The sequence below is a fragment of the Heterodontus francisci genome, chromosome 14 (assembly GCF_036365525.1).
Source record: "Heterodontus francisci isolate sHetFra1 chromosome 14, sHetFra1.hap1, whole genome shotgun sequence".
NCBI lineage: Eukaryota > Metazoa > Chordata > Chondrichthyes > Heterodontiformes > Heterodontidae > Heterodontus > Heterodontus francisci.
Window position 1 is genome coordinate 86,104,591 of NC_090384.1, and position 14,117 is coordinate 86,118,707.

Sequence of the window (14,117 nt, forward strand, 5' to 3'; positions counted from 1 at the left end):
AGTAAGTGAATTTTTAACAGCATGACAATTGATAATTACGGCTGAATAAATTCTCTTCTCTGAAGTGTGGAATATTATTCCTTCAGATGTTAGCGTTAGGGATTAAAACAACACTTTTTTATGCTGTCGGTCTCTTTTATCTTTCCCTTAATCCCATCTCTCTTTTCCAATCTTTATTCCATATTTGGTACATGATTCAAATCTAATTAATAATTCTTACTTTATATTTTCTAAATTAGATGCTGCAGGCTGGATTTTTAAAGGCTATTGGGTGCAGGGGCGGGTGCAAGCACAATTTATAGATCATGTTCTCGGAGGTCAGCAGTGGGTCCCGCCGCCTCCAGAACACAAGGTCATTTTTAGAGGGATGCCAGGAGGAAGGGAATGGCAACTCCACACACCTCCAATTAATTGCCTATTGAGCTCATTGAGGAAGGGATTGGGGAGAATGCCATGTGTGGAATACGGCAGGGTTTAGGAGACTTGAATGAGGCGAGGGGCCATGAAGGCTTTGGGAATGGCTGATTAAAATAATGCAGAAGCACAAAATAAAGCTCAGCTGCTCCAAAAGTGCCGCAGAGTGGCCATTAATGGACCTGTAAGACTTGCGGTTCTCACTGGCGAGTGGCAGGAATCTGGAGAGGAAGGTGAGGCCGCTGGCATCACTTGGGCACCTTGGGTTGGCAGGAGCAGGCCTGGTGAACCAACGAACCCCAGCTGAATTCAGATGGGAACAGGCTACTCTCACATAGGACAGAGCAGCCAGGATGAGCTTCAGCAAATGCAACCTCCTGGACAGCAGGTGGCCAGAGGAGCACAGTGGAGGGCTGCAGAGGGAAGAAGTCGCTACCCAAGACATTGGGTCTATCGACCAAGAGTCAGCTACTTGCAAATGATGGAGCGTCAGTGCCAGGGGAGGATACATCTGTCCATGCAGATGGTCTCAGACCTTTGTGGTCTCATCCACAATGAGCTGAGGCCTCACGGCCCCCATGGCAATCCCTTACCTGCAGCCATCAAGGCCAGTATCACTCTGAATTTGCAACCGGCTCATTCCAGGGATCAGTTGCAGACGTAGGTGGCATCTCGCTGTCAGCATCTCATCATGCCATCAGGCAGGCCACGGATGCAATATTCCAGAGGGCATGGGACTACATTCATTTTGACACAGATGGGCCAGCACAGGCACAGAGGGCATGGGGTTTTGCCGTCATCACTGGGTACCCCCAGGTACAGGGCATCATCGATTGCATCTATGTGGCCATCAGGGCACCCAGCAACTGGCCAGTGAGATAAAGCACCAGGAAGGTCTTTCACTCCCTCAATGTCAAGCTGGTCTGCAACCACAATAAAATCTTTCTCCAAGTGTGCACTCACTTTCCTGAGGAGCTGCCATGACTCCTTCATCCTCTGCCACTCCAGGCTGCCTCAGATCTGCAGTCCATCCCCCAAAGAGTGTCGATGGATCCAAGGGGACTAGGGAAATCCCTTGAAAAGATGGCTACTGACCACTCTATGAGAGCCCCAGACAAAGACACAGAGGCAATACAACCAATGCCACCTGCTCAGCAGGCCAAACATTGAGCAGGAAATCGGGCTTCTGAAAATGCGATTCTGGTGCCTGGACCAGTCGGAAGGTGCCCTCCAATACCATCCTGCAATGGCCTCAGTTATTGTAGTGGTCTGCTGCATTCTCCATAATATGGCCCACTAGAGAGTATGGACCTTGGCGACTTAGAAGGAGACAGATCATCAGAGAGGAGCGGAGTCAAGAGAGGAAGAGGAAGAGGAGGTGGAGGGGGATAGCACTGAACATAGAGGTGCCCCTACTTCACAATGAGGTGGTCTCCTCCTACTACCATTGGGAAGAGGACCTCTCTCCTCTCCCTCACGTCCTTCAGCATTTGATCTAGGTCGGCATCGATGCAGCAAGTGTCTGCCCTGCCCTTAATGCCTGGCCTGCAGCTCCCTGTGAGATCTCGCTTCCCTCTGGTGCTGTGGAAGACAGATCTCTCCCTCAGGACAATAAGCAGCCTCAGTGATGGCTGCTGTGGGTATCTACATGAGCCCAGACCCAATCTGACTCACCTCCCGTCTTGGCCCCACTGGCTGTATGTGCACAGGAAACCCGTCTCCAAACCAATTAGAGGCTCACCTATTTGAAAATCTCAATCTGAATCTGTTTCCCACTAAAGGTGTCCTGTAGAGGGCACTGTGCTGGAGCAGATGCTGGGTTAGAGCAAATTCCTGCTCATAAGCCTGTGAAAGTTTTGTGGGTGGCTGTCAACAAGGTGAATGGTAAGTGCCGTTCCTTTGTAACTGACCGCAAAACACAGGTTTTAACGGCTCAATGTTAAATTTGTTTGTTTGATATTTCAATGGCGGCGTTCACTCACATGTTTTACAGCTAGGGTGTTAGGTTGTTGTAAGTGGCAAATTAGATTAGATTAAATTAGAGATACAGCACTGAAAACAGGCCCTTCGGCCCACCGAGTCTGTGCCAAACATCAACCACCCATTTTATACTAATCCTACACTAATCCCATATTCCCAACAAACATCCCCACCTGTCCCTATATTTCCCTACCACCTACCTATACTAGTGACAATTTATAATGGCCAATTTACCTATCAACCTGCAAGTCTTTTGGCTTGTGGGAGGAAACCGGAGGACCCGGAGAAAACCCACGCAGACACAGGGAGAACTTGCAAACTCCACACAGGCAGTACCCGGAATCGAACCCGGGTCCCTGGAGCTGTGAGGCTGCGGTGCTATCCACTGCGCCACTGTGCCGCCCCATAGCAAGTTGGAGCTCAATAAATCAGGATGTTTATTCCATTTGATTCCTTTTGGGGAACATGGGAAGAAATTTACGTCAAATTTCACTTTGGAGATTAAAGAGGTGATGCAGACTGCATTTTAATTTTTTTTATGCTTTCATGGGATTTGGCATCACAAGTTAGGCCAGCATTTATTGCCCATCCCTAATTGCCCTTGAGAAGGTGGTGGTGTGCTGCCTTCTTGAACTGTTGCAGTCCATGTGGGGTAGGTTCATCCACAGTGCTGATTGGAAGGGAGTTCCAGGATTTTGACCCAGCGACAGTGAAGGAACAGCGATAGAGTTCCAAGTCAGGATGGTGTGTGGTTTGGAGGGAAACTTGCAGGTGGTCCTGTTCCCATGCATTTGCTGCCCTTGACCTTCTAGGTGGTAGAGGTCATGGGTTTGGAAGGTGCTGTCTAAGGAACCTTGATGTGTTGCTACAAGTGCATCTTGTAGATGGTACTCACTGCTGCCACTGTGCATCAGTGGTGGAGGGAGTGAATGTTTGTGCATGAGATGCCAATCAAGCAGGCTGCTTTGTCCTGGATGGTGTCAAGTGTTGTTGGAGCTGCACCCATCCAGGCAAGTGGAGAGTATGCCATCACACTCCTGATTTGTGCCTTGTAGATGGTGGACAGGCTTTGGGAAGTCAGGAGGTGAGTTACTCGCCGCAGGATTCCTAGTCCCTGACCTGCTCTCATTGCCACGGTATTTATATGTCTACTATAGTTCACTTTCTGGTCAATGGTAACCCCAGGATGTTAATAGTGGGGGATTCAGCGATGGTAATGCCATTGAATGTCAAGGGGCAATGGTTGGATTCTCTCTTGAGATGGTTATTGCTTGGTACATGTGTGGCACATATGTTACTTGCCACATGTTAGCCCAAGCCGGAATGTTGCCCATGTCTTGCTGCATTTGTACTCAGACTGCTTCAGTATCTGAGGAGTCGCGAATGGTGCTGAACATTGTATAAGCATCAGCAAACATCCCAACTTCTGACCTTATGATTGAGGGAAGATCATTGATGAAGCAGCTGAAGATGGTTGGGCCTCGGACACTACCCTGAGTAACTTCTGCAGTGATGTCCTGCGACTAAGATGATTGACCTCCAATAACCATAATCATTTTCCTTTGTGCTAGGTATGACTCCACCAGCAGAGAGTTTTCCCCCGATTCCCATTGACTCCAGTTTTGCTAGGGCTCCTTGATGCCATGGGCTGTCACACTCACCTCACCTCTTGAGTTCAGCTCTTTTATCCATGTTTGCACCAAGCTGTAATGAGGTCAGGAGCTGAGTGGCCCTGGCAGAACACAAACTGAGCATCAGTGAGCAGGTTATTGCTAAGCAAGTGCCACTTGATAGCACTGTTGATGACCCCTTCCATCACTTTACTGATGATCGAGAGTAGACTGATGGGGGGCGGTAATTGGCCAGGTTGGATTTGTCCTGCTTTTTGATTACAGGACATACATGAGAAATTTTTCACATTGCCGGGTAGAGGCCAGTGTTGTAGCTGTTCTGGAACAACTTGGCTAAGGGCGCAGCAAGCTCTGGAGCACAGGTCTTCAGTACTGCAGCTGGGGTACTGTCACAGCCCATCCTTTGCTGTATCCAGTGCCTTCAGCACTGATATCACATGGAGTGAATCAAATTTCCTGATGGCACCTGTGACTTCAGGAGGAGGCTGAAATGGATCATCCACTCGGCACTTCTGGCTGAAGATGTTTGCAAATTTCAGTGTCGTCCTTTGCACTACTCTGCTGGGCTCCACCATCATTGAGGATCAGATGTTTTTGGAGCCTCCTCCTCTGGTTAGTTGTTTAATTGTCCATTTCCGTTCATGACTGGATGTCGCAGGACTGCAGAGCTTTGATCTGATCTTCGGTTGTGGGATCACTTAGCTCTGTCTATCACATGCAGCTTCCACTTTTAAGCATGCATGTAATCCTGTGTTGTAGCTTCACCAGGTTGACACCTCATTTTTATGTATGCCTGTTGCTGCTCCTGGCATGCTTTTCTGCACTCCTTATTGAACCGGGGTTGATGCCCTGGCTTGGTGGTAATGGCAGAGGTTTAATAGAATTCTCCTGTTGCTGACGGCCCACAGAGCTGCATGGATGCCCAGGTTGGAGTTGCTAGATCTGTTCTGAGTCTATCCCATTTAGCATAGTGGTAGTGCCACAGAACATGATGGAGGATGTCCTCAGTGTGAAGATGGGACTTCATCTCCACAACGGCAGTGGAGTGGTCACGCCTTACAATACTGTGATTGACAGATGCATCTGCGTCAGGTAGATTGGTGAGGATGAGGTCAAGTAGGCTTTTCCCTCTTGCTGGTTCTCTCACCACCTCCCATAGGCCCAGTCTGGCAGATATGTCCTTCAGGACTCTGCCATCTCGTTCAGTCATGGAGCAACCGAGCCACTCTAGGTGATGAACATTGCAGTCCCCTAGCCAGAGTACAATCTGTGCCCTTGCCACTGTCATTGCTTCTTCCAAGTGGTGTTCAACAAAGAGGAGCACTGAGTCATCAGCTGAGGGGGGGGGGAGGTAGATGGTAATCAGCAGGAGGTTTCCTTCCCCGTGTTTGACCTGATGCCATGAAACTTCATGGGGTCCAGAGTCAATTTTGAGGACACCCAGGGCCACTCCCTCCTGACAGTATACCACTGTGCCACCACCTCTGATAGGTCTGTCCTGCTCGTGGGACAGACATACCCAGGGATGGTGATGGAGGAGTCTGGGACAGTGGCTTTAAGGTATGATTCAGTGAGTATGACCATGTCAGGCTGTTGGTTGACTTGTCTGTGGGACAGCCCTCCTAATTTTAGCACGAGAACCCAGATGTTTGTGAGGAGGACTTTGCAGGGTCAATTGGGCAGAGTGTGCCTTTGTCATTTCCAGTGCCTAGATCGATGCTGGGTGGTCTGTCCGGTTTTATTAATATTCAACATTTCTGTTGCAGATTTTGATACAACTGAGTGGCTTGCTGAGCCTTTTCAGAGGGCAGTTAACAATTAACAACATTGCAATTGTTCTGGGGTCACATGTCGGCCAGACGGGGTAAGGATGGCAGATTTCCGTGCATGAAGGGGACTAGTGAACCAGTTGGATTTTTACAAAAATCCTACAGTTCCATTACTGTTATTAATAATTTTATACTTGATTTAGTAATTAATTGAATTAAATACCCCCAATTGCTGTGGTGGGATTTGAGCTCCTGTCCCCAGAGCTTTAGTTTGGGCCTCTGCATTAGTAGACATTATCACTATACTGCCATCCCTAACAAGCAGAGCAATGGGAAAAAAGCCAAATGCTTCACAGCTATTTATAGGTTAAAGATTATTCTATATAATTCCTCAGGCTATATATCACAATGCTTCATTTATGACAGTCATAAGACTCTGATGTGTTGTTTTGCAATCACTTTGACACTGGTGTCTATAAAGGTTGAGTTACTCAGAAACAGAGCACCACCTAATCACTCAATTGAAAACCTGACCTTCAAACATAGCAAGGCAACATTTGTCTGAAATGTGAGCTTTACCATACGGAAGCCAATTGTTTGAACAAAAATGATAGATATATTTACAAATTAAGTACAACAAAAGAAAACAGGAAATGCAGGAGGAAGCTTTTTTTTTTACAATCAGAATGTTAAGTGTGTGGAATTAAAACAGAAAATACTGGGAATACTCAGCAGGCCTGGTGGCATCTGTGGAGAGAGAAAAACAGTTAATTTTTCAGTTCGGCCATGCTTCATTTTTTAAAACCTACCTCTTTGACCAAGTTTTTGGCCAACTGCTTTACTATTGCCTTGTGTTTAATTTTGTTTTATAACACTCCTATAAAGCGCCTTGGGACATTTTATGACTTTAAAGATGCTATATAAGGCTAAGTTGTTATTTCCAGCATCCTCAGTTCTTTGCTTTTGTGTTAAGGGTGTGGAAAGGATTATCACTCCAGCCTAGAATATATTCAATGATTCACCATCCACAGCTCTCTGGGATTAGAGGAATCACAACTCTCCGAAAGAAGAAATTCCTGCTCGTCTCCATCTTAAATGGGAGACCCCTTATTCTGAAGCTATACCCCCTAGTTCTAGATTCCCCCACAAGGGGAAACATCCTCTCAGCATCTACCCTGTCAAGCTCCCTCAGAATCTTATACGTTTCGATAAGATCACCTCTCATTTTTCTGAACTCCAATGAGTAGAGGCCCCACCTGCTCAACCTTTCCTCATAAGACAGCAGCTTTATGCCAGGAATAAACCTAGTAAACCTTCTCTGAACAGCCTCCAATCGAAGTATAATCCCTTCTCAAATAAGAAGACCAAACTGTATACAATACTTTGACCTGGATTTTGTGTAGGATGCGGAGCTCACAGAGTGGGCCCAAAAGGCAGGGGAACCCCGCCTCTGCCTTTTTGTGCCCCCACCCCCCCGCTCCCCGGAGTAATCCTCTGGTCTTTTTACATCTATGTTTCATGTGCTGGGATCCCTGTCCCTTTAAAGACAGGTATTGCACTTCCAAGAGCTGCCAGCCAATCAGAGGGCTGGCAGCTCAGCAGTTTCGGCAGCACCACCGGGAGTGACAGCCACTGCCAATACTGCAGAGGCCTTGAACACAGGCCCAGTGCTGGAATCCCGGACGTCAGGTAACTGAGGCAGGGTCACTGGGGCCAGTCTGGAAGACCCCAGTGAGTGGGGACTGTGGGGTGGTCGTGCAGTCCAGGGGGAAGGGGGTCTGGAGGCTAAAGTGGTTCCTGGTGGGTGTCCTTCATGGGCCACAGATTTCCCACAAAGGAAGGACCCCCTCCACCTTCCCCCCCCATCCCCAAGCGCGCAGGAAGTGTGCCTCGTGTTACAAGGCACTCTCTCCGCTTAGTGGAGGCACCCCTTGCCAGATTCCAGCGGTGACGGGAAGAGGCCCTTAATTGGCCTTAATAGGCTGCTTAAGGGCTTATTGGCCTCAGGGCGGGAAGGCCATTGTTGTGTCCTCTCTTGCAGCTGCTTGGCAATCGGAAGTGAAGGGTCCTCCATGCCCCACCACCTGTCGTGATTCTCCGTGCTCCCCGCGCCTCCAACCAGGCCTCGGGGGGGCCCATAAAATCCAGCCCTTTAAGTGCGGTCTCACCAATGTCCTGTGCATATGTAGCAAGACTTCCCTCCTTTTATACTCCATCCCCCTGGCAAGAAAGGCCAACATTCCTTTGTCTTCCTAATTACTTGCTGTACCTGCATGCTGACTTTTGGTGATTCATGTACAAAGACACCCAGATCCCCCGGTACTGCAGCATTGTGTAATCTCTCTCCATTTAAATAACATTTTGCTTTTCTACTTTTCCTACCAAAGTGGATAACCTCACATTTTCCCACATTTTAGCCCACTCACTTAATCTATCTGTATCTCTTTGCAGACTCTTTAGGCTGGATTGTACGCTCCTGTTGAAGGTGGGATTGCTGGTGAGGTGGGGATGGGGGTGGGGGGGGGTTGTTGGAGAATCCCTGCAGAGCCGTCCGCCACAGAACCCGGTGCCGTAATGCTCATTTCCGATTTTGTTGGAGGCGGCGAAGTACTGCGGCACTGCTGCCACGACACAACGGCATCATCATTTAAATGTTTTACATACTGTTTTATATACAGTTGAATGTCATTCACCGTGATTCAACGAGGCATTCTCAATTTTGTGCTTGATGTGCGGCGCTCACATGCCTTCAGTTTCACATCTTTCAAAAGCTGCCGCGGCCGAGGCGAGACTCCCTGGTGCCTCCAGAGGGAAGGTAACTTCACCCGAGTTACGTAGCGGAAGTGGGGTTTGCAGCAGACATTGCTGCCATGCTGACTGTACAAGGGGATTGTTTGTCAAGGTGGTGGTGGAACACTGCAAGTGCATTGTGTTTGAAATGGGGAGTGGGAGGGGGTTGGTATGCAATACCGTAAATAGATTGGGCTGGATTTTACAAGTTCACCGCCGAGATCAAAAATGGCAATCCACTTGCACGGACTGGATGTCGCGGAGCCACCGCACTATTCAGCACATTGGCTCATTTAAATGACCGGGGTGGAGTACTCCCCCCTCCCCCCTCCAATGTAGCAAAGGGGGCAGGCGGTCTGTCCCTAACAACGGTGTCAGGTGCCACTGTGCAGCCGCCGATGCCATTTTAAAAGGGCTTCAAGCCCTGCATTACAATTCAAAGTTTTAAAGCAATAGCACATTAAAATTTATTTTTTAAAAATGAAATAAATGTTTCTAACCCCTCAACCCCCCCCCCCCAATAACCATACACTCTTTCTTTGCCCTCTCATCCCCTCACAAAATACTTACCTTGTGTAGCTGACCTTCCCCCCCCACAAGATCACAAACTTTTAACTTCACCCCCTTCCCACTATCCCCTACACCAATCAGCTTAGTTTGACCCCACTCCCCACCCACCCCCCAGCACTGAAACACTTACCTGCTCCCCGTTCCCCACCTGTGTCCCGCATCGGATCACGGCACAGGTATCTGAAGGTGCGGGTGTGCCGGCCACAGGCAGCAATATCACCCTGGAATGGACAGCGGGAACGGGTAAGTCTAATTCATTTATTTTAATAAATGTACTGATGTAAGTTTTGATCCTGTGGCCAAGCGGCGGGTGAGGGTGTCGCCACGAGGCCTCGCCGCTGCCGGCAATATCGGGCTGGGCCTTACCAGCATTAAGGCCCATGGCGAGCCTCTCCCGGAGGCATTTTCGGGCCCCCCTCACCACGACCCCCAAAGTTTAGGGGGGCTGTAAAATCCAGCCCATTGTGTGCATGGGAGGGAACACTGAAAGTGCATTGTGTTTGAAGGTTGGAAACTCTGATGATCTATAGGTTGTGTTTGTTGGGGTGGGGGTGCATTACAGGGTAGTTTAAATGGTGTTGGTACAGTAATGATGGCTTGTACTTATTGAAATGTTGTTGGACTAACATTAATCCATACTATAGAGCTACCACAGGCATCCCGCAGAACCAAACTTTACACACTTCTTTGCCCAGACAGGTTTACTTTAGCTTTTGAAGGATGCCGAAGGTCCAAGGAGAATAGAGATGGTGTATGCAGGGCTGGCAGCCATTTCAACATGTTGGAGCACCAGCACCTGCTCCAACATCAGGTGACACTGTGAATGGCATCTCCAATACCGCCCCATGATGATGGAGGGGACAGCCGTCTCTGTTATGTTAAATGGCTGCCAGCCGCATAATCATGGCAGTGTGGCTGCTTACGTCACAGGCAGGACCGTTGGCATTTTGCGCACCCACCACCACTCCCGCCGGCGGGTTAATAAGATTCAGTACTTTGCGTCCTCTTTACAACTTGCTTTCCCACCAATCTTTGTATCATCAGCAAATTTGGCTACAATGCACTCAATCCCTTCATCCAAGTTGTTCATATAGATTGTAAATAGTTAAGGCCCCAGTACTGATCCTTATGGCACCCCACTAGCTACAGTTTGCCAACTTGAAAATGACCCATTTATCCTGACTCTCTGCTTCCTGTTAGTTAACAAATCCTCTATCCTGCTAAAGTATTACCCCGCCCCCCCAACATGAGCTCTTTTCTTATGAAGTAACCTTTTACATGGCACCTTATCGAATGCCTTTTGGAAATCCAAATACATAAAGATCTACTGGCTGCTTTTTTTTTATTATTCATTTGTGGGATGTGGGTGTCTCTGGCTAGGGCACCATTTATTGTCCATCTTTAATTACCCTTGAACTGGCTAGGCCATTTCAGAGGGCATTTTAAGAGTCAACCACATTGTTTTGGGTCTGAAGTCACATGTAGGCCAGACCAGGTAAGGACAGCAGATTTCCTTCCCTAAGGGACATTAATGAATTCGATGGGTTTTACAACAATCGTCAATGGTTGTATGGTCATCATTAGATAAGCTATTTTTAAAATTCCCAGGTTAATTGAATTTAAATTTCACCATCTGTCATGGTGGAATTCGAACCCATGTCACTAGAGCATTAGCCTGTACTCTGGATTACTACTCCAGTCATATTACCACTACACCACTGCTTCCCCATCCTCAAAGAACTCTAATAAATTTGTTGCATATGATTTCCTTTTCATAAAACCATGTTGACTCTGCTTGATTGTATTATGATTTTTTAAATGTCCTACTACTACTTCCTTAATAATGGATTCCATCATTTTCTCAATGACAGATGTTAGGCAAACTAGCCTATAGTTTCCTACTTTCTGCCTCCCTCCTTTCTTGACTAGAGGTGTTACAGGTTTTCCAATCCACTGGGACCTTTCCAGAATCTAGGGAATTTTGGAAGATTCCATATCTCTGCAGCCACTTCTTTCAAGACTCTAAGATGTAGGCCATCAGGTCCAGGAAACATATTCGACTTTAGCCCCATTAGTTTGTGTAGTGCTTTTTCTCTTGTGATAGTAATTGCTTTAAGTTCATCCCTCCATTTCTCCCCCCTGACTTTCTCCTATTCTTGGAAGGCTTTTCATGTCATGTCTTCTACCATGAATACAGATACAAAATATTTTTTTCAAGATTTCTGACATTTCCTTGTTTATCATTATTAATTCCCCAGACTCACCTCTAAGGGACCAACATTTACATTAGCAACTCTCTTCCTTTTTATATACTTGCAGAAGCTCCCACTGTCTGTTTTTATATTTATTGCCAGTTTTCTCTCATGGTCTATTTTCTCCCTTTTTTCTCATCCGATGCTGCTTCCTAAAATTTTCCCAATCTTCTGGCCTACCTTCACAACATTGTAAGCCTTTTCTTTCAAATTGATAACATCCTTAACTTCCTTAATTAGCTAAGATGGCTCCTCTTTCTCACAGAGTTGTCCTTTCTCAATGGAATATACGTTCGTTGAGAATTATGAATTATCTTCGTACATGTTTGCTATTGCTTATCTACCGCTTTACCTTTCAATCTATTTTCCCAGTCCACTTTAGTCATCTCTGTCTTCATACCTTTATAAATTGTCTTTTTTGAAAGTTTAAGACACTAGATTCAGACCCGAGTTTCTCACCCTCAAACTGAATGTGAAATTAAATAGTGTTGTGATCACTCTTCCCTAGAAAATGCCATTCGAAGCTATTAGAAGTACACTAGGGAATACTGTGGATTTTTAGGCTGAATGAATCAAAAGTTTTCTTTGGCCTGAAATTGCTACCATTCTCCTGTATTGCTTTTATAAACTAATACGCATATGATAAGCTTCGCTGAAATTATGTGATACCATGTCAAACTATTAGAGACAGGATATAAGCAAGGATTTTCATTTATCAGCTTCTAAATACATTTCTAATGATTTTGACTGAAATAGGGGTGCTTTATCAGAGAACGTTGGCAGAAGGTTTGTGGCTTCAATCATGTAAAGTTTATATCTGATGTATTGCAGAGTTTACTTATTCTGGATGAATCTAAAACACAAGTTTATATTCATTGCTAGTTGCATTCAATCTTCTGCTGTTATCATGTCCTTTGAAAGCCAGATATTATTCTTGGTTAATGTTGTTCAGTAATCCACAGAGAATTTAAATTCATCATCCCAATATGCTTATAACTTATTCCTCTTGTGTCAGTTTAAATCATTGGGAAGGTCATAGTCACTGTCCTCAGCATCTGCCACAAATTATTCCCTTGTATCCTCCTCCAAAGCTTTTTTTAAAATTCATTCATGGGAAGTGGGCGTCACTGGCTATGCCAGCATTTATTGCCCATCCCTAATTGCCCTTGAGAAGGTGGTGGTGAGCTGCCTTCTTGAACCGCTGCAGTCCATGTGGGGTATGTACACCCACAGTGCTGTTAGGAAGGGAATTTCAGGATTTTGACCCAGCGACAGTGAAGGAATGGTAATATAGTTCCAAGTCAGGATGGTGTGTGACTTGGAGGGGAACTTGCAGGTGGTGATGTTCCCATGCATCTGCTGCTCTTGTCCTTTGTGGTGGTAGAGGCCGCGGGTTTGGAAGGTGCTGTCTCAGGAGGCTTGTTGCGTTGCTGCGGTGCATCTTGTAGATGGTACACACTGCTGCCGCTGTGCGTCGGTGGTGGAGGGAGTGGATGTTTGTTGATGGTGTGCCAATCAAGCGGGCTGCTTTGTCCTAGATGGTGTTGAGCTTCTTGAGTGTTGTTGGAGCTGCACCCATCCAGGCAAGTGGAGACTATTCCATCACACTCCTGACTTGTAGGTGGTGGACAGGCTTTGGGGAGTCAGGAGGTGAGTTACTCATTGCAGGATTCTTAGCCTCTGACCTGCTCTTGTAGCCACGGTATTTATATGGCTACTCCAGTTCAGTTTCTGGTCAATGGTAGCTCCTAGGATGTTGATAGTGGGGGATTCAGCGATGGTAATGCCGTTGAATGTCAAGGGGAGATGGTTAGATTCTCTCTTGTTGGAGATGGTCATTGCCTGACACTTGTGTTGTGCAAATGTTACTTGCCACTTATCAGCCCAAGCCTGGATATTGTCCAAGTCTTGCTGCATTTCTACATGGACGGCTTCAGTATTTGAGGAGTCACGAATGGTGCTGACCATTGTGCAATCATCAGCGAACATTCCCACTTCTGACCTGATGATTGAAGGAAGGTCATTGATGAAGCAGCTGAAGATGGTTGGGCCTAGGACACTACCCTGAGGAACTCCTGCAGTGATGTCTTGGAGCTCAGATGATTGACCTCCAACAACTGCAGCCATCTTCCTTTGCGCTAGGTATGACTCTAACCAGCAGAGAGTTTTCCCCCTGATTCCCATTGACTTCAGTTTTGCTAGGGCTCCTCGATGCCATACTCGGTCAAATGCTGCCTTGATGTCAAGGGTAGTCACTCTCACCTCACCTCTTGATTTCAGCCCTTTTGTCCATGCTTGAATCAAGGCAGTAATGAGGTCAGGTGCTGAGTGGCCCTGTCGGAATCCAAACTGGGCATCACTGAGCAGGTTATTGCTGAGCAAGTGCTGCTTGATGGCACTGTTGATGACACTTTCCATCACTTTGCTGATGATTGAGAGTAGACTGATGGGGCTGTAATTGGCCGGGTTGAACTTCTTTTTGTGTACAGGACATACCTCGGCAATTTTCCACATTGCAGGGTAGATGCCAGTGTTGTAGCTGTACTGGAACAGCTTGGCTAGGGGTGCGGCAAGTTCTGGAGCACAGGTCTTCAGCACTATTGCTGGAATATTGTCAGGACCCATAGCCTTTGTAGTATCCAGTGCCTTCAGTCGTTTCTTGATATCACGCGGAGTGAATTGAATGGGCTGAAGTCTGGTATCTGTAATGC